Source organism: Erpetoichthys calabaricus, chromosome 1 (assembly GCF_900747795.2).
Source record: "Erpetoichthys calabaricus chromosome 1, fErpCal1.3, whole genome shotgun sequence".
NCBI lineage: Eukaryota > Metazoa > Chordata > Cladistia > Polypteriformes > Polypteridae > Erpetoichthys > Erpetoichthys calabaricus.
This window is the reverse complement of record NC_041394.2, coordinates 166753698-166774631: the sequence shown is the minus strand read 5'-3', so window position 1 is coordinate 166774631 and position 20934 is coordinate 166753698. Positions and strand designations below refer to the sequence as shown.

Here is a 20934-nt window from a genome sequence, read left to right as displayed (position 1 = left end):
GTGCATTAATTTTCACACTGACCGGGATTTATGTAGCGGAGGAACGTGGAAGCTGGCGTTCGCGCAGATTTATGCATCTGGATTTTTTTGTGCGTAAGGACATTTCCGTTTTTGTTCTTACGTCATGTTATAGTTCGAATTATATGCACGGCGTTATGCATGAGGCCCTAGGACCCTTGGATCTAGTTTCCTTATCCATACATGTTTTTGTGCTAAAGTAGCAGCAGGACTGGGTCACAAATCAAGAAACTTTAATTATAATGTGTTCTAAGAGTGCTAAAGGTAACAAGGACATAAGTCATTCAGTTTAATCAATATATAATCAAATACTGAAAATCATATATATTAGTCAAAATCAGCTCTCAAAATCAACAATCTACAGGGGAGCTATAAGTTTTAATAATAATTAGAGGTACTTATTTGTGTACAGAATTTTTATGTTGCAATGTTTGTCATCATCAGAAGTGTGAAGAGATATGTTTATATTAACAACATTCATAAATTGGACATTAATAAATTGGTGAAGGTTTACACAAAACAACCTTAACTTTCTCTTTTTGTGGTTTGGACATTGCAATTGGCTATTGCATCTTACAAAAAATAAAATTATTTAGAACATAATGATAATATAAGCTGGATATATGCAGGTATATACAGGAGCAGGAAAATATAAATCTAAATTAATTTGGTTTTATCTTCTCTCCCCTGTTTAGGAAAGCACAAACTTATGAATGATTTCCCTTCTTTATTTGTTGTCTAAAGAATTGTCAATAGAAACATTATTCATTCAGGATCGGCTTCTAAACGTTTACAACGGAGATCTGCTCTAGTCCTTATCTAGATGAAAATTTGTCTGGAACTCCCTGCCTTAATAGGGGTGGCAATTTTCTTTACAGTTTCACTGAACTTGTCGTCACAGCTCTTTAGTGGGGATGTGTGTCTTCATTGTGTGTTCACTCTTTGAAGTTGCTGTGAACCGAGTTTAGTTTTTCTATTTAAGTAAAGAGGAGAAACTTACAAAAGATAAAGACTTATCCTTCACATGAGTTATTCAGTTATGGTGATAATATTCACCAAAAAATCGTGCACATACAATTAATACATATACTGTATGGGCTTTACCCTAACTATGAAGTTATACACAATGCAGTCTCAAAGTCATAAAGTAGCAGTGTATGTATAGTTTGGTTCATGTCACCTCACGTAATGTAGATGATATTTTGTCTTGCTTTTTTATTGTCTACTGAGAGTGTTTCTCTGACACACATAAAACATGCTCAACATGGTTTGTCTTTGTTGGTCATCTTTTGCAAACATAAAGGCATGTCTGCTAAGAGATGGTGATCAATCCATCCTTGTCTTCTACAATTCAAATAAATTGCTCTTAAATATGGTCTCTCTTGCTTGTGTACCTCACAATCCTTTGGTACATACACACAACTCCGTTACATATAGTCTTTCGCTGTTACTCTAGCTTACCCTTTATAGTAAAAGGATCACTTCAGCCTTAATAAGGGCTAAATTGTAAGCAACAGGGGTCGTACTTTAAAGCAGAAAAGTTAAAGACATGCAGTGAGGAGACAAAGAGTGCAGATCTTAGGTTTAAATTGGATGATAAATGAAGGGGATGGCTTTCTGCTATTGGTTTCTAGGGAACAAATAGAACCAGTCTGTGGTTGCTAATTTTTGTAAAGTTGTGTCCATGAATATTCACAAAAGGTGAGTTATGATCATCTTGTTCATTGTTCATGGTGGAAATACCATGCAGCGCTGAGATACTTCAGAGCCAGTACCAGATGCATTCATCAGCGATTAAGAAGGAGAACAACAAACTTCTACTGAGCTGATTTTTGATATCAGTGTCAGTGAAGGGGGGTCTGCAGCTCTGTGTGTTCTATACCATTTTGTGCCACTTTTTCCATACAAAGAAATTCCACAGCTCAATACACTATTATGTTGGAAAGACAATTGGAATTTATTTGTAGAAATGAATGAGACAACTGTAGTGAAAATATTGAATACAAGAAACCAGTATTATATTTTCAGTATGCCCTGCAATGCACATATCCCTGTTATATGCTAGGAAGTTGGCGTGGTGGAGGGGCTCGTGTGACCTCTAGTGTGGTGTTATATGATGTTATCTGGTGATTTGTGCTCCTAGTGTTGTTTTTCAAGGTAAATTACTCTAACGGTAAAGGATGAAGAATGGGCCAATACAGATCTTCACATTAATTTAAGTGAACATCACCTGGAACAAGTAAACTGTCACCAACTGTGTCCCAAAGAAGTCACATGGGAAGAAAGGCGAGTTTCTGAAGAATGCTGCATATCACCAGGGGTCAAGGAGCCTTTACCATTAGGACTATGGTGATCTATGGGGGACTGTTTGGCTGGACATCTAACATTCACAACTATGGACTTACATTTTTTGACAATTACTGAATTTGCTGTTTTTCCACCATGAACCCATAAGTTATTTCTGGACTGCAAATTCTGTAAGACTTGGTGTTAGTATTGTTGGGTTTTAATTGTGTGGTATTGTAGTTACTGATCAGGTTTTTCTGTGATCCTCTTATGGAATAAACTGGTTTGGAAAAAGACTGCGTAGATATTATTTTAGTGAAAGTATATTATAACCCATGTGTACGTGATTGTGTTAATCCACAGCACATTTGCAAAAGAGCATTGGAAATAATACACCAAGTGCCTTATTTAGGATGTTTATTTCCTTTTTAATATTCTGAATAATAGTTTATAATTATGTTTATTTTTCTTTTTGTGATATAGACATGGAACAACAATTACACCAATGCAATATGTGAACATCATGTATGATAGACGGGTTGTACGTGGAAACACATATGCACAAGCTTTAATGCCAAAAGTAAGTGTGTGTTTTGTATGGAAAAGAATGTGAACAAATGAAATGAATTATTGAGCATCATAAAGACCATTAAAATTAAAAATACATACTTTGAGGAGAGATAATGGTAATAATTATTATTAATAATAATTTGAGCAGATAGTAAATTTAACTCTACAGTTACAGTATTTGACAACTGCCAGGTTATCTGCTGTCTGTTTTGTCTGCTTTCAGAATTTGATGAATCACAGGCATAATGCCATATTAGTGTCTCTTGAGCATATAAATGAAATATGTAATGTTCTCAAGTGACCATTTTGAGTTAGCCTTGCTTATCAATTCATTTGCATCTGGCCTTAGACAAACATCATGGCAGAAAGCCATACTTTAAAGCAGGGTTTCTTAAACTATGGGTTGCAATCCAAAATGAGTCATGATTACTGTTCTTATGGATGGTTTGCGAAGCAGGTCATGGTGGGTTGATTGGGCTATCAACACTGATCCAATGATCATCCTTGATTAAACTTTGATGATCAGTGATGATTTTCCAAAGGGGACAACCGCTCTGACAATTGTCTGGATTGGGTCTTGAAGAAGCTAAAAAGGGAAAGATTGGGTTGCAAAAAAAAAAAAAAAAAGAAAACATGCTTTAAAGTGTAAGCAAAACCATTGTGGAATAAATTTTCAATATAGTATTTATGTTGTGAATGCTTGTGTGACTGTTATAAAAATGTATACTTAATCCTGAATTGGTGCTCTTTTAGAAATATTATAAAATATGTTTTTTGTTTTGGTGATTACAGCAAGAGATTAAGAAGATAGTTACACGAAGGAGAAAGATCAAATATATTCCTCCAACAACTCCTCTGCCAGTGGAGGGCAGACAACACATTCGGGTGCAAACAGGTACACTGTGGATTACTGCTGTTTCTCTCAATTGTTTGTTTGGTTTTAGCTGCTTACTGTGAATAAAGATCTCTTTAAATATTCTATAAGCTCAGATCTAGATCACTTTGTTAATTTATGCATAGTCTTGATGAAGCTAGATATATAATATATACATTTGAAGACAGCCATAAGTGATTTTGCTTAAAACTGGGTGGAAATAATTAGGCAGTTCACTGAATGTCGCAATACTAAACCTATTCAATGCCCCATGAAGGTGGCACTCAAAGTAGGGGCGAGGATTTTGAACTGCAAAGACCACAGGTTCTCTTGTTAACATGGGCCAAAAGAATGTAAGCTTCCATTTACAATGAACTATCCACAGTCTAAAAGTCTCTCAAAATATATAAACATGTGCCATGTGTGCAGAGAGCACATTACACATTTTAAATATAAACATAACCTGTTCTAATAATAAACCTGATGCAAGAGAAAAACTTTTCTGTAGCATTAGATTATATATTGGCATACATTGGCATCGATGGTATCAGTGGATGAATGGTGAATGTGAATAATACTTAATGTTGTCACAGGTTCTGTGTGTACTCGCTGTTGTTCAGCATTACAATGATTGTTTAGGACTCTATTTAAGCTTGAAAAAATTGTCAATTTTTACAAACTTTCATGAAAATATAAATTGCAGAATAAGCTTTTGAAGTAAATGAGGTTTCATACTCCATCAAAAGGACTGCTGTTAAGAGAGCTGATGACAAAGAGCCACAGAAGATACAAATTTCAGTACTCAAAATGCCGAATCAACAAATCTACCTAACACCACCAGAAGATACAAAGATGAGGCTTCACAACATCCACCTTCTGACTGCACATCTAAACAAATAACTGAAGAAATGTAACGTTACTGTCTAATTGGAAACTGCACTCTAACATGTGTCATTACATTGATCGGCATAATAAACAAGAATATTATAACAAACACACTCTGTCAAGTTCAAATCATGGCGGCTTGTAAATCTTTCAGTCTTAATCTTGGTCTCTTGCAATGATAATGGTACAAAGACAGTACAAGGAGAGTTAGCTGAGATCAAGGAGCTCTACTACAGGGAGGTGAGTCTGGTCCTGTAGTGTTGAGACATCTTCAATAGAGTTCCTCACTCTACTCTGTCTAACGCTGCTTCCTCTACCAGTGAGTGAAGTCTTGTTCTTTCCTCCATTGTTCACACTGTACAGTAAATATTCAGCAGGCAGGCCAATCCCACTTTTGTCATATATATCTAGACAGATATGAAACTTAATATATATATATATATATATATATATATATATATATATATATATATATATATATATATATACAGTATATATATTTTTTTTTTTTCCTCAGAGTTATACCTGGAGGAACTGAGTGATCGAATAATAGTGAGCGATGTCTCTAGTCAGACTGATAATCTCCTGGACAGACCAGCCACTCCACTTTTCATCCCAGCAAAATCTGGGAAGGATGTGGACACACAGATATTGGAAGGAGAGGTATTTATTAGTTACCTTATTAACAGAAATTCAATTTTCAGTTGAATCGAGCTTATTAAGTACGCTTCCATTTATGTGCCCCAAACACCATACAATTATGAGAAATATCATATGGGGTATAAAGTTCAAAACAAATGTTAAAATATAAATACAAAGGAATCAGCATGCAATATACAGTGAAATACATACAGCACCTTTCAAAAGCATTCAGTTTCTTGACCAAATGAAAATGTGATTCTCTATGAAATTTTTTTCAAAGCATAAAAATGTCACTTTTTAATATACGTTTTTAAGTTAGAAAAAAAATTACAATAAAAAGCAAATATACTGTTTTTATAATCAATTCCTGTGTTGGAGAACCTCTTAATTTACTCACATACATGCACACACAAAAGCAACTGGTGAACAGGAGCACAATTGCCACATCTACTGGATAACAAACCCACAGGATGTGGAAATTAGTTAGTCAATAGACAAATGGTGCCAAAGCAGGGTTTGCTTTGCTGTTTACTTTTTATCGAATTTAATTTCTAGGAGACTCTAGTGCTTACACAAATGATATTCTGTTTCATTTAATGTATATTTTAATATAATCACTGTGAAATGCTCTCAGTAAAATATTGCTTATTGACATACAAAAAAAAATTTTGACCCATAAATATTGCTTAACTGGATAATGTCAACCTTCATCTTAACCTCTGATCAGAGACAATGCTTGTAAGTGTCAATACCAATTGTTCTCATAATGCTCAACTTACCTTTTGAAATACTTAAGCAGTTATAAAATCATGAGTATGTTAAATCAGAAGGACACTAAGGTAAGGATTGACATTTCATTTGACTGTTGATTTCTTTGGCAATCTCTAATACAAATGTTTGTAGTTTGCACTATTTGACAAATGTATTTGTCCAGACTAATTAATTTCAGCAAAGGTGTTAGGCACAAACCTTTGTTAGTGAATGATGTATATATTGAAAATGTCATTTCTTACTGCAAATGTCACAATATGTATTTGTCTTGCCATAGTGACAAGAACTACTGTCTGATTGTAGTTTGCAGAGAAGCAACATTTGGCTCATGTGATGCTTGATTCTTGGTCATGAGTTCCCAGTCAATGCACTCTTAAGTCTTGTGCTTTCAGAGAAGGCTATCATCAAAAGTGCTTCAGGCTTTTTATACCTTTTTATGTAAACAATGCAAGAATCATAAAGTGGATGAAATGACTGATTTTTACTAGCTACAGAAAGTGTAGGCTATCTGATGTTTTATACAAAGTATATGCAAGCAGTGGTATGGACTGAAAGGCTCAATTTAAATACATATTATGCAAAAAGTGTAATACATTTTCTTTGAAGTATTATTGGTATATTTTATAAAATGGAGTGTAATCAATATACTCTCACAGCCATTCAAGGACACTTTTTTGATGGTTCAGGCCATAATCATCAGGGGTCACCACAGAGCCCAAAACCCTGGACACAAATGCACCAGCACAGTCCTGGATTAACAACACAAACTTTTACTGAACAGAAATCTTCTTTTTTCTCTCTGCACTACTCCCAAATGAGTATTGCCTGCCTCCTCTTCCGGCTGTATAATGCAGTGTGATTCCTTTTATTGAAGATCCGGGAGTACTTCCAATGCCAGAGCTTCGCCCTTTGGAAGCATGATTGGGTCATATAGAAGTCCTATAATGTGGGGAGTGCAACTCCTCGCAGCACCCCCTGGTGGCATCCACAAACCTGAAAAGGGCTGCCCCACTAGACTACAGTTCCCAGCACAGCCGGTGTATGTCCAACTGGGTACGGAGGCTCAAGAATGCTGCCATCTAGTATGTTTGGGAAGTATACAGCCTTGATATGGAGTCTCCGCCAATCTTTCCAATGTATTGGCTTCCCAGCTGATTGCAAAAATGAAGCTATGTTTATTACAGGCTTTTATTATTTCCTACTGCATTGTGAATAGTGTGTAGATATATCAGGAAAAAAACAGTTGAATGTATGTGGATGTATTGCAATGTTCTCCTTGACTAACTAGTGTTGCCAGTTGCAATTGACAAACCAAATAGTGCACTGTTAGGATGCATGCAGTTCTCAGGAAATCTATATCAGAAGCTCATAAAGCATTACTCCTATTGCCAGAACTGAACAACCTTTAGTAAGTTTTGGAGTTAATCTCGTTCAGCTTTATACATGTCAGCTTAGAAATGCACAGTATGGCAGTCACAAAAATAAAGGTACGCAATATAAAAATATAAAACCGTGAAACTTTCCTTACTGTTACAGCTTAATGATATCTTAGCCAGTGTTTGAAACCAGACACATTCAAATACTGTTGACTTGATTTATGCTGGTAAAAAAAATTCCAATCCCATACACATTGCACACTTTTCTCACATCCTCCATCTGAAGCTGAATACTGGAGCCAAGTATTCAAGTTTTTTTCTTTTTCCTTCAGTTATCTTCCATGGATAAGTCAAAGCAATCAGTGATGTGATGTGTTCAGGAAAAAAGAAGTCCAGACTCTTCCAAAATGTGTCTTGATCAAGTGGACGATGGATTTGTAGTTTACCTTTAATCTCATTTTATGTTTTGAACCTAGACTTTTAATTGCAGATGTTTGAAAAACTGTATGTTTTGACTTTTTCCTTGTGTTTGACGTACTCCTCATTTTACTGACTTACCCTTTATTGATCTTTTTTCTGTGCGCTTCTCAGTAGCCTCTCACCACTTCAATTTCTGCAACAAATCAATACCATCTGTATTTCTTCAAAAGCTCACTCTACTTGAAAGGGTGGACTGTTAAAAGCCCAGCAATGACTAATGATGGCATTCCTTACAATCAGATCAGATCAGACCTTATCTGCCAGAATATGCAGCACCACATCTGGCCCAGGCTTTAGTCTTATCACTTCTGGACTATTTCAGCTCACTTCTGGCAAGAGAACTCACATGTGCTATCAAGCTGATGCAGTTGGTCCAGAATGCAGTAGCGCATCTTGTATTTAACCAGCCGAGGCGAGCACATGTCACTCCTTTCTTCAGGTCACTACACTGGCTTCCTGTAACAGGATGCATTAAGTTCAAATCCCTGATGCTTGCCTACAGAGTAGTCAATGGGTCAGCACCTGTGAACATGGAGACACTCCTCACTCATTCGGGTCTGCCAGTGAACAGTGTCTGGTGATGCTGCCTCTGTGTGGTATGAAGTCTCAATCCACACTCTTTCCCCATGTAGTTCCTAGTTGGTGGAATGAGATGCCCACCTCATCCGAACTGCTGACTCCCTCAATGTTTTTAAGAAGCCATTGAAAACTCATCTGTTCTGTGAACATCTGTCTAATTGATTGAAAAAAAAAACTTTGCCCTGTGATCTTTCATACTGTTGCTTGATTTGTTGTTACATTAGTTTAATTGTGTTATTGATTGTTAATCTACATATGTAAATTTATTAGTTATTACATCTTTTTGCTTGTGGCAATCGACTTTTGTTTCCCATCCTACTCCTCTTGCTGAACAAACAGGTCCTAGCCTAATGTTACTCAATTACGAGTCGCTTTGGCTAAAAGTATCTGCCAATCAAATAAATGTAAATAAATTGTATGAGTGAGCTGTGATGTGACAGAAGGTAATAACTTGAGATGTACAAAATCAATGGAGATTATGTTAAAAAAAAACTTGACCTTATTGTTAGAAAGATATTGAACAAGAATTATTCTGTATCAGAATTTTCACAGTTCAATGATCTGGTTAAGTCAACTGGCCAATGTGTGTGATGGTGTATACAGCTGGTTTGTGCAACAGATTAATGTCTCATGTCATGCTGCCTCCTAACTTGTGCACATTTCATTTCTACCAGTATTGGTGCACAAAGATGTCAAAAGAGATATTCTGACAAAAAAAGACTAAAGACAAAGAACCCGGTCGAGGCATAACTTTCTTCTTGAAGTTAAACTTATTAATACTTAAACAAAATAAACAAAGTTTCAAGTAGAAACTTCTAAAAAAAAAAAAAAAAAAAGTTTTAATTGTCTCCATAGTAGCCTAATCATATTATCTCTCTCTTCTTTTTTTGAGATGGCATTTATAGAGGTGGTTTAAGCCCTTCTAAGACCCACCAAATCTAACCACCCCTTAGCGCTGTCCCTGCTGACAACATTATCCAGAAGAAAATACACTTGACGGAAGAATATTTTAATGGAGAAAAAAATGAATTTTACATTTTATGATTAATTATCATTATACATTTGTAACTGGCTTTGAACATCTTTGAAATACAGACTATAAAAAAGAAACAGCCATCCAGACAGAGCTTGTGCTTGGTTATCATGTAAGAAAAGCAAAAAAAAAATTTTACATTATTTTTGAAGTTTAAATGGATTAAGCAATATTGACAATGATACATTATTATAGTACTAAATTTTTTATTACACTTGAACAGCTAAAGTATATCTAAAAATAGCAGCTGTTAAATTAAGATATGGCTCAGCACATTATGTCAGTATATAACAAAATGTCAGTTTATTAAAACAGTCACAATGGTACAATGGTAAATCTGCCCGTATAAATCACATTGTGCATTTAGGAGCCTCTGTTCACTGGGTATGTTAGCTCTTACGTCCATCTTTCTTTGTGCATTTTGTTGCTTTTGTTCATTGGATATTTCAGGTCTCTGGTGGATGCAAGATGACATTACACCCTGGCATGGTCGACAGACATTTTGTCATTTTACATAAGTAGACTAGATGTGCTGCCCATCTAACATAGGTTGAAATTTGAGCAATCAACATAGACTAATATAATTAACATTTGCAGTGCACCATTTATTGGAATGTGCCACAAACATTTGTAGTAATAAAATGTATTGCATTGGTCATTCCAACAGATGGCACATCACAAAGATTTATAGTAATAAAATCCATTGCATTTTTCATTCCAACAGATGGTCCTTCAAAAACATTCGCACAGCTGTTACAAATCCCATACCAAATGACACATAGCAACTGGACAGATACACAGACACACAGACACTTGCCCTGTTTTTAAAGTGAATAATAAATAAAATGAACCCCAAAATGTACTTGTACATTGACTTTAAATTGTATCCTTTATAATGCATATGTCACATAAGTGTCACAGTAGCATTCATATGGCAATGGAAGTGGCTTCTCTTGATCTGTACACAACATGAAATCATCAACTTAGAACCCTAATCTCAATCTCCCTTGCACAATTTTGTTCTAAATATTAATTTAATTGATTAAGTTTACTACAACGATATTCATGTAATAACTATGATGGCTGATCCAGTGAAAGAAATGTTTTCCACATTCATGATGTCTTTGCCCCTCTGGAGCCCTCTTTCTGCTTTTTCCCCTTGGGATGCATTTTTTGTTCCTACTTCCTTATGCTGTGGTGGTTAGAGATATTTTCTTAAGTATTACTCTTATTGTGTCACTACAATAAACGAAATTGAAACTATAACTTTGTGTGGCGTTGTGGATTCAGATCACATTACTGCATGTCACTTCACATGTCTGTGCTCCAATTGGAAAACAAAAGAAATGAAAGCAATTGTATCTTAAATATCTTAATAAATGGCAACTTCAATTTACATTTTAATTTCTTTATTTATTTATCTGAGTAATCTTTGTATTTATTTCCAGCTCTTTGATTTTGACATAGAAGTGAAGCCCATACTGGAGGTGATGGTGGGTAAAATTATCGAGCAATCTTTGCTTGAAGTCAGCCAGGAAGAGGAGCTGGCAACCTTCCGTGCTCAACAAAGGGCCTTTGAAGAGCTTCGAAACGCTGAGCTAGCTGAAGCACAGAGACTGGAGGAACAAGAAAGGAGACGCAGAGAGGAGAAGGTACGGCTTAAAAAAATTTGAAACTTTGCTCTCCTTGATATCATTATATATTTTAAAGTTTATAGAAAATTGTCATTCTGGGAGTAGGAAATCAATTGCACAAATTTTAAAAGCTTTACTGAAAATTATGCTGGTCTGGAAATTATAAATCAATAACACATAATTTCAAAAGGTTTGAACAACTGTGATATTTTTTTGAGCAAAATGGAGAACAAGTGCTTAGATATTTGATTTTTTATTTAGTGGAAATGTTTTTTGTTTACCTGGTAAAGCAGAGGCCATCAGAAACCTAGTGTTCAAGGTACTGATGCTGTACAGGCACTGATTTAATAAAGAAGGGTTTGTGAGGTCGTTCTCTATGGAAACACCATTTTAAATGGGAGGTTTGGATTAGGTAATGGGGAGGTGGATGTTTAGACAGTTTTGCTTTGTGTTTAGCTGAACAAATACCTTAGTTTAAGACTAAATCTATTGCCTTTTAATATATTTGTGATGAACTGACATTGCAGAGAAAGGCTTACTTTTCCCTTAGGCAGGTTTATGCATCCTTGCTTGTCATAGATTAAAGTAAGAGATACAGTTTTCTGAGCCATTTGATGATTCCTTCTTTAGTATCCCTGCAAACATTTTTTATGAAACTTGAGAGTTTCCAAGCACAAAGTGACAAGCACTTCCAAACATGCATTCTAGAGTGAGGTATTACACTCAAACACTGGGCAAACACAGGCGCTTTATAAAATAGAAAGATTTATTTTTCACAAAAATGTTCTGAATGGAGCAGAAAAAGGCAAAAAGAACCTGCCTGAAAACAGGGCAATCCGTGCAATTAAAATCCCAGAACAGAATCCAGAAAGAAAAATCAAAAAAAGCCAAATGTCCAATAAATCACCAAAGCACAAAGAAATCACAAGCACACTCACCAACTCCCAAGGACATTTGAATGAACCACAAGGGATTATGGGTTGCCCGTCCCTTTATAGGATGATGGGCAATTGTCCTTCTTGGGGAAACGCCCACAAAATACGAGGAATATAACACATGCATTGGGAATAACAAAATAACAAACAAAAACAACATAAAGAAATAACTCAAACATGAACAAAAAAGAACATAAAACAAGGATTTGAACCCCAAATATCATATCTCTTAAATGCACAACTAAACTCTGATCAGTCAGTTTCCTTACACTTCACTAATATATGGCTAGAGCTGTATTTTTTCTGTAGAAAGAAAGGTGAACACACCATTTAGGCGCACATTTACCCTTTCTCCTTTTTTAAAGGAGCGACGTTTGAAACAGCAAAGGGAAGTTATTCAGAAGGAAAAAGAGACGGTGGAAAAAATAGCAGCACAGACCTTTGCAAAGCACTATCTTGCTGATCTAATAACTTCGGTTTACTGTCGTCTATGGAATGGTGGTTATTTTTATGACCCTGTGGAAAGAGGTAGGTGTTCTAGCTCTAAATATGTAATATTAGAAATATGAGAAGGCAAACAAATCCAACAGCCATTGATATCAAAGCAAATATATTCTTTAAAAATTAATATCACATCAGATTCTGGTTTTAGCACTATATTACTAAAACAAAGAAACAGAAGAATGTTAAAAAAAAAAAAACCTTACAGGCCAGCATTTTAAAATGCTCCAATAGAACACCAGGTCATGCTGTATAATAAATATTCAAACATTAGATTATCAGAGATAGCTGGAGCTTATTTGCCTGAGGTAGATTGTAGATGGTCTGGATACAACTGTAAGGGTTATATCCAATATGTAAGCCACTTTTAATAAACATGCTATCTTTGCCTATTTATCACTCATTACAACGTATCATTTTACAGATGTTGAAACCAAATTTATGCCCTGGCTCATGAAAGAGGTTGATCAAGCCATGTACAGGCCTATTCTTGGAAGAAAAGCTTTGGATAGTAAGTAGTACAAAAACAATTTATCTTCCCCGAGTGAATGAATTCCCCATGAATCACATGTGTCTTGAGTGAATGAAAGGAGGTAAAACATTTTATTCATAGTTTTTTCCTTTTTTTCTGAATGTTTTAGCATATCCTGATCATAATTCTGTAAAAACAGCACAGACAGGCCAACTCAGATCTGTTTAACCAGATTTGAACACATTCCAGTAGCAGCTATACAAACTGATCAGAAACTGCCAAGGATTTAGTTTTATCATATTTTTCCAATTATACCACATACATGTACATAATGGCTGTATAGGTCAGTCTGGTACATAAAAGATGAAAAAAGTATCCCCAATTCATAAATGATATAATTGAATTCATTATTTTGCCTTTATTCACCATTAAAAAATGTAACAGCCATGCACATTTGAACTGGGGCCGCAGTCTTTGCATTGTATTTGCTACACTTGTTTCATTAATTTTTCAGATAATATTTTGAGTTTATTTGGATCCATGTGTTAAATATAGAACAGTGCCACCTTTCCCCTTTTTTTTTAAATCACATTTCACAATTTGTGAATGGAAGAGTATCACACTATCAACCATAATATAAATTTTACATTTTTTCTTCAGTGTTAATCCATGAAGTGGTACAAAGGAGATTGCAAGCATCTCCTGTGGAAGCTCCAGTGGAAACTCTGGTGGAAGCACCAGTTGAGAAAGAGTAAATGGTGAACTTCTGTGGCACAGTGAGACAAGGTAAACTAGAATCCCCGTCATCATGATCACTATTAGTCCACTGAGGAATTTGCACAGTTAAATAAGTTAACATTTTACATGAATAAATGTTAACTTATTAAACATCATGAATTGAGTTTTACAGTTTTATTTAATGTTTGTTACTAATTATAATTTCAAATTCTAATGATTCTGAAAAACTAGTACAATCAAAAAGCATCTCTCTCCTTGTCTCTACTAGGGCTACCATACACATTTTCATTTAGATTGGATTGACTAGTTGCGAAATGTTATCAAAATTGGCTGATGAAATTTTATTTTAAATTTTTACTAGTTTCACCAAAATATGTATTCATTCTAAGAATTGTTTACTTTTAGACACATAAGTGATAAAATCATACAGACACTACAAGTTTCTAGTGTAGATTCTTGGTGCATGAGGCTGAGGGGAAGCTTCAGATTATGATTCAGCTCATTTTCAGGTATTACTGCTTAGTAAAGAATGATCATCTTCTTAAAGCATTTAACATTTTGTAATAAGAACTTTTTAGGCCTGAGGATGAATGGGATGGTTTTTTGTTGCTAAATCTGGGCTTTGAATGTGGCTGCCAATCTTGACTTGCCCGCTACTCTTGACCCAGCTTGCAATTCCTGGTTAATTGCTGGATGGATACTGATTTACCCATTATGGAGGGAAAATGGATGTTGTCAATAGGAAAGTGTTGATCCTTCCTGCTTCCCTCAGCATTTGGGATACAAAATGGCTTTGTTGTTAAGCTCAATCATGCCCCTCTAGAATACTTCCGACCTAATAATTTAGAATCTTTGTGCATACTGGCACTGATGACAAAAATTATTGTTTGGGTCATCAATGTAAGCTCTGAGTTGAAGCCGTCACACTACCAATGTGGTCCATGGCTCTCTGAACAATTCTTATGGTAATCATTACTAGTACGTTTACAGACAGGGGTAACAGAATTGCTTACATATACTATAGTAGTGTAACCCCTAATAAGACCACTCTGTGGTCTGTGCCATTGTAATGATGGAATTCTTGTTATGATTCTAAAACTAAAATTAAAATAATATTCTAGGAAGTGGTCTCCTTAGTCCTTTAGTTAAAAAAATGTTAATCCATCAATATATTCCTTATATATTCCTTATATATTCCTTATATATTCCTAGCTACTTCTTTGAATTTTCAGAACTAGCCACAGCACTTCCAGGCATTGACTGTGGAAAGCATCTGCACTGTGTGGGAGGAATGGGCTGTTTGACTCACAGAGACTGCTGCAAGGCAGCACGTGTTGTGGTATTCAGTTACGATGATTCAAAGGAGGTTTATTCAAAGCTGATTTATATTTGCTACAAATCACAATGGCATATTGGTATCAAACTCTAAAATGAGATCTGCCTTGTCATAAAACAAATTTCAATAAATTTCTGAATAAGGAGCAGTAAACGTTATCAATTACTCAATCAAACACAACATCCTCAGCCATTGTCTGTCTATTCTAAACTAATCTAGGTGTAAAAAAAATTTCAGGCTTCACTATATTTTATGTTTGTGTTATTTCTCAAAACTTTTTTTTTTCTTATAATACGTGCAAATGAAATAGATAAATAAACCCGGCAGAACAAGCAGCCTCTCATCAACCAGATTTTGGTGCCCCCATATATATCTAATTCAAAATATAAACAAAAATAAACTGTAAAATAGAATACTATTTATTGAAATGAAACAAAACTTACAGTAAGATGGAAAATAATGTTTATTTTTGTACACTTCCACTTTATTTGCACAATTTGCAGTTTTGCACCATATGGTCCATGGTAAATCAGGCAATGGAAAACTTTCCCTTGATGCCCTAATCACATGGTTATTTTGTTTAATGGTTAATCCAGCCCTGCACAGCGCACTCAGATGGTAAGTGAATTCCTCGAATCAGCACAGCTACAAGGCTGCAGATAAGACAAAAATATATAGGGAGGGGGAAAAATTTTATATGTATTAAACATTGTTCTTCCTGGCTCAATGGCATAGATTTAACTGGTCTCTTAATGGAATAGTTTTGCAATTCTTTTTGTGAAGTGAAACAAATTCAGTTTCAGGTTCATCAATAATTTTAAGGTAAAAGTAGACCCGGGTTAGCTCCTGATCCTGCAGTCCATGCTCCCAGGCCCAGTTTATTTTCTTATCTTTCCTTGATCAGCTGTTTGACTATACTTTGTTTTCAAGCAAGTTATTTTGGGCTTCCACTGCCATCTATCAATCTACAAATTCATAAGGAGATATATTTCATAATCCAAAACAAGATACTGAAAATCATGTTTCTTTCAACACTGATAAGTTAAATGATTATGAACATTGTCATTTTCTTTAATTTGTCCCTTTTGGGAATTCATGTACACACCGCTGCACCACCTTTTCTCTACAAAACCCAATTTTGTTGTACCCCTTAAGGTGTGTTTTGTCAGTTATTTATAAATAAGGCATTTCTCACAACTATTATCCCTGTTGGATATACTTAAACTTGTACATTTTGTAAAGTTCTTTTGTTTTTGTTTTTCCTTCCTTGATTCTTGCATGGGTATGTGATGAAGGTGTTTGTCAGTCTTATCCTTTGATCAAGTAAGATTCCTAGTGTACTTCTGGCCAAGCAGCTTTTAGATAGATAGATAGATAGATAGATAGATAGATAGATAGATAGATAGATAGATAGATAGATAGATAGATAGATAGATAGATAGATAGATAGATAGATAGATAGATAGATAGATAGATAGATAGATAGATAGATAGATAGATAGATAGATAGATAGATAGATAGATAGATACTTTATTAATCCCAATGGGAAATTCACATTTTCAATGAGACTGTGTTATAATAGCCTCATACTCCCTTGCTCTGTTATTCTACTCTGTTATTCTATGTTTTGGGAAGGTTGTGAGTTTCTTTATAAGGTTGTCCTTTAGTGTAGCAAATGTCTGTCTGCTTAACAATGACTGATATTATTGTGCAGTCTGCCTCACTCTTAGCAAGCATTTTAGGAAATACAAGGGATTCCAGCAGAATAAAAGGTTTTGTCTTGTCCTCGCAATCACTTGTGCACCTGAGTTATTGTCGAACACTACATGCCGAGGGGTACTACAGTCACTAGTGCAAGTGACTCTGAATTGCTGGAGACCAAGTGGCGGAAACTGTTGTCTCAAGGAGTCCTTTTGCTGCAAGACAGTGCACTCACACACTGCTAAGAACACCAAGGCTTGTCCGGAGAAACTGAAGTTTTAGGTATTGCCACATTCTCCTTATTCACCAGATTTGGCACCATGAGATTTCCACCTTTTTGGACTGCTAAAAAAACATCTGGGTGGTCATCAATTCAAGACAGATTACTATGTGAAGAAAGCAATGCACAAGTTCTTGCAAGGACAAGACTAAATCTTTTATTCTGCTGGAATCCAGGCACTTCCAGGCAGGTGGCAAAAGTGCTTTGAGAAGGATGGAGACTACATCGAGAAATGACATTATCAGTTTTGTTAAGGTTCGTTCCATTTTCAAATAATCTCATTTTCTAACTTGAACTTGACTCCCCCTCATATGCCTGTCTTTCTTGAAACAATACCATTTGTAGGAAAAAATACTTTAATTATGCAAGTGGTTAATTTCTGTCACATCTGAACATGCTGATTAAGCATCATTCTTTTTCCTGTCTATGCACTAAATCTGCCAGCTTCGGAATTATTATGACAACAAATAGATAGATAGATAGATAGATAGATAGATAGATAGATAGATAGATAGATAGATAGATAGATAGATAGATAGATAGATAGATAGATAGATAGATAGATAGATAGATAGATAGATAGATAGATAGATAGATAGATAGATAGATAGATAGATAGATAGATAGATAGATAGATAGATAGATAGATAGATAGATAGATAGATAGATAGATCTGCTCTTCTGTCTGGAGATAACACTGTTTCGTGGATGCAGTGGATTTTCCATAATTGATAGGAGCCTGCTAAGCGCTCGTCGCTCTGCCACAGATGTCAAACCGTCCAGCTCCATGCCAACAATAGAGCCTGCCTTCCTCACCAATTTGTCCAGGCGTGAGGCGTCTTTCTTCTTAATGCTGCCTCCCCAGCACACCACCGCGTAGAAGAGGGCGCTCGCCACAACCGTCTGATAGAACATCTGCAGCATCTTATTGCAGATGTTGAAGGACGCCAGCCTTCTAAGGAAGTATAACCGGCTCTGTCCTTTCTTACACAGAGCATCAGTATTGGCAGTCCAGTCTAATTTATCATCCAGCTGCACTCCCAGGTATTTATAGGTCTGCACCATCTGCACACAGTCACCTCTGATGATCACAGGGTCCATGAGGGGTCTGGGCCTCCTAAAATCCACCACCAGCTCCTTGGTTTTGCTGGTGTTCAGGTGTAGGTGGTTTGAGTCGCACCATTTAACAAACTCATTGATTAGGTACCTATACTCCTACTCCTGCCCACTCCTGATGCAGCCCACAGTAGCAGTATCATCAGCGAACTTTTGCACATGGTAGGACTCCGAGTTGTATTGGAAGTCCGATGTATATAGGCTGAACAGGACCGGAGAAAGTACAGTCCCTTGTGGCGCTCCTGTGATGATGACCACAATGTCAGACCTGCAGTTCCCAAGACGCACATACTGAGGTCTGTCTTTAAGATAGTCCACGATCCATGCCACTAGGTATGAATCTGCTCCCATCTCTGTCTGCTTGACCCTAAGGAGCAGAGGTTGGATGGTGTTGAAGGCGCTAGAGAAGTCTAGAAACATAATTCTTACAGCACCACTGCCTCTGTCCAAGTGGGAGAGGGATCGATGTAGCATATAGATGATGGCATCCTCCGCTCCACCTTCTCCTGATATGCAAACTGCAGAGGGTCGAGGGCGTGTTGAACCTGTGGTCTCAGGTGGTGAAGCAGCAGCCGCTCCATGGTCTTCATCACATGTGATGTCAAAGCAACAGGCAGGAAGTCATTCAGCTCACTAGGATGTGATACCTTTGGGACTGGGGTGATGCAAGATGTTTTCCAAAGCCTCGGGACTCTCCCCTGTTCCAGGCTCAGGTTGAAGATGCGCTGTAGAGGACTCCCCAGCTCCGACGCACAGACATTCAGCAGTCGTGGCGATACTCCATCTGGACCCGCTGCTTTGCTGGCACAAAGTCTCCTCAGCTCTCTGCTCAATTGCGCTGTTGTAATTATGGGTGGGTATGTCTCTCCTATGCTGGTATCAGCAGAAGGATTTGTGGAGGGTGCAGTACTCCGAGGTGAGAGTGAGAGTGGGTTAGGGTGGTCAAACCTGTTAAAGAAGTTGTTCATTTGGTTTGCTCTCTTCACGTCTCTCTCGATGGTGGTACCCCGCTTCGAGCTGCAGCCAGTGATGATCTTCATCCCATCCCACACTTCCTTCATGCTGTTATTCTGCAATTTCTGCTCCAGCTTTCTCCTGTACTGCTCCTTCGCCGCCCTGAGCTGGACTCGGAGTTCCTTCTGCACGCGCTTGAGCTCATGCTGATCACCGCCTTTGAAAGCCTTTTTCTTCTGGTTCAAAAGGCCCTTGATGTCACTTGTAATCCATGGCTTGTTGTTAGCATAGCAGCGTACAGTTCTTACTGGAACTACAATGTCCATACAGAAGTTGATGTAGTCAGTAGTGCAGTCAACAACCTCCTCAATGTTCTCACTATGTGATCCCTGCAGGATATCCCAATCTGTAGTTCCAAAACATTCTCTCAGAGTGATAAATAAAAAACTCTCAGAAATATGTCTTGATGTTGTAATATATAAGAAACACGACTACACTAAATTTTAAAATTATCTCAGTATATTTTTATGACTGAACAGTAAAAAAAGTTTGCTTGAAGAAATTTGAAAACTAACTTCATGAAGTTGGTAAAAATAATTTCCAAAGTGATCATCACTTTTGCATTAAATCTCAAAAAGGTTGTGGATTTTAAATTTTGTAAATTTTTCCTTAGCAAATTGGAAAGTGGTTTAAGTACTGCTTTACACAGTATATTTAAATGAAACCTAAAACAGGTCATGTCAGGTCAGGTTGGGGAGCATGCACTGGTACAGTGTGCTGCTGCACACACCACACGACAAAACAACTCAGGATCCTGATTGGCAACTCCCAGGCAAAAATGCAGACCATTCCCACCCCTCAGAAATGTCCATCTATCTGCTGCAGCAAGGTGTTATGTGGGCATCCACTTGGCTTGGTCCAGCCACTTGGGTCTTCAACAATGAGGATCCTGTGAGCTGGATTGACCGCCACATGGCTGTAGTGCAGTATCTGATGCTCACTTACATTGCAGGTAATGTGCCTCATTCTGGACTCCATGAGCAACTGCTTGTTCAACACAAAGTCAAACCAGCGGTATTCAAAAATTCTCTCAAGAGACATAGTAGTGAAGGTCACTACATAGCGTCCATGTCTTGCAACCATATAGCAAAACAGGAAGCACCAGGACTCTAAAGACTTTGACATTTATATTTTTGCACATATATCGGGAGCACCACACACCCCTTTCCAGCAATCTCATGACCCTCCATGCTCTCCCAATCCATCTACTGAGTTCATAGGAAGAGTCACCAGAGACGTGAATGTACTGTCAAGGAAAGTAAACCCCTCAACATGGTCAACACTCTCTCTCCAGACGGACACATTGCTGATGGCTGTGCCCAAGAGGTCAATAAAGGCCTGGATCTTAGTTTTTATCCAGGACACTCACAAACCCAGACACTAAGACTCCTCGTTCAGTCACTCAATAGCCCCGATCAGAGCCTCCATTGACTCAGCAAAAACAACAGCATCATCACACACTGCTCCTGATAACTTCTTCTAATTGTTCCATCCACATTGTACATTATGGGTTATCTCTGCATCTAATTTACTATCCTCTCTTATCAATAGCTCTCCCTGCAGGCTAACATCTGAATCCTGATTATCCTTAAATGTCATATATTCTGTCTTCTTCCTAATTATCTTCAATCCTGTATTTTTCCAAAGCCATTCTTCATTCTTCCAAATTCTTCTCTACTTTCTCTTTTTCAG

At 36.8% G+C, this 20934-nt stretch overlaps 1 pseudogene; it reads left to right on the top strand.

The window, feature by feature from the left end:
* Positions 1 to 1702: 1702 nt before the first annotated feature.
* LOC114653040 (radial spoke head protein 3 homolog B-like) lies at positions 1703 to 13811 on the top strand (annotated as a pseudogene).
* Positions 13812 to 20934: the final 7123 nt, after the last annotated feature.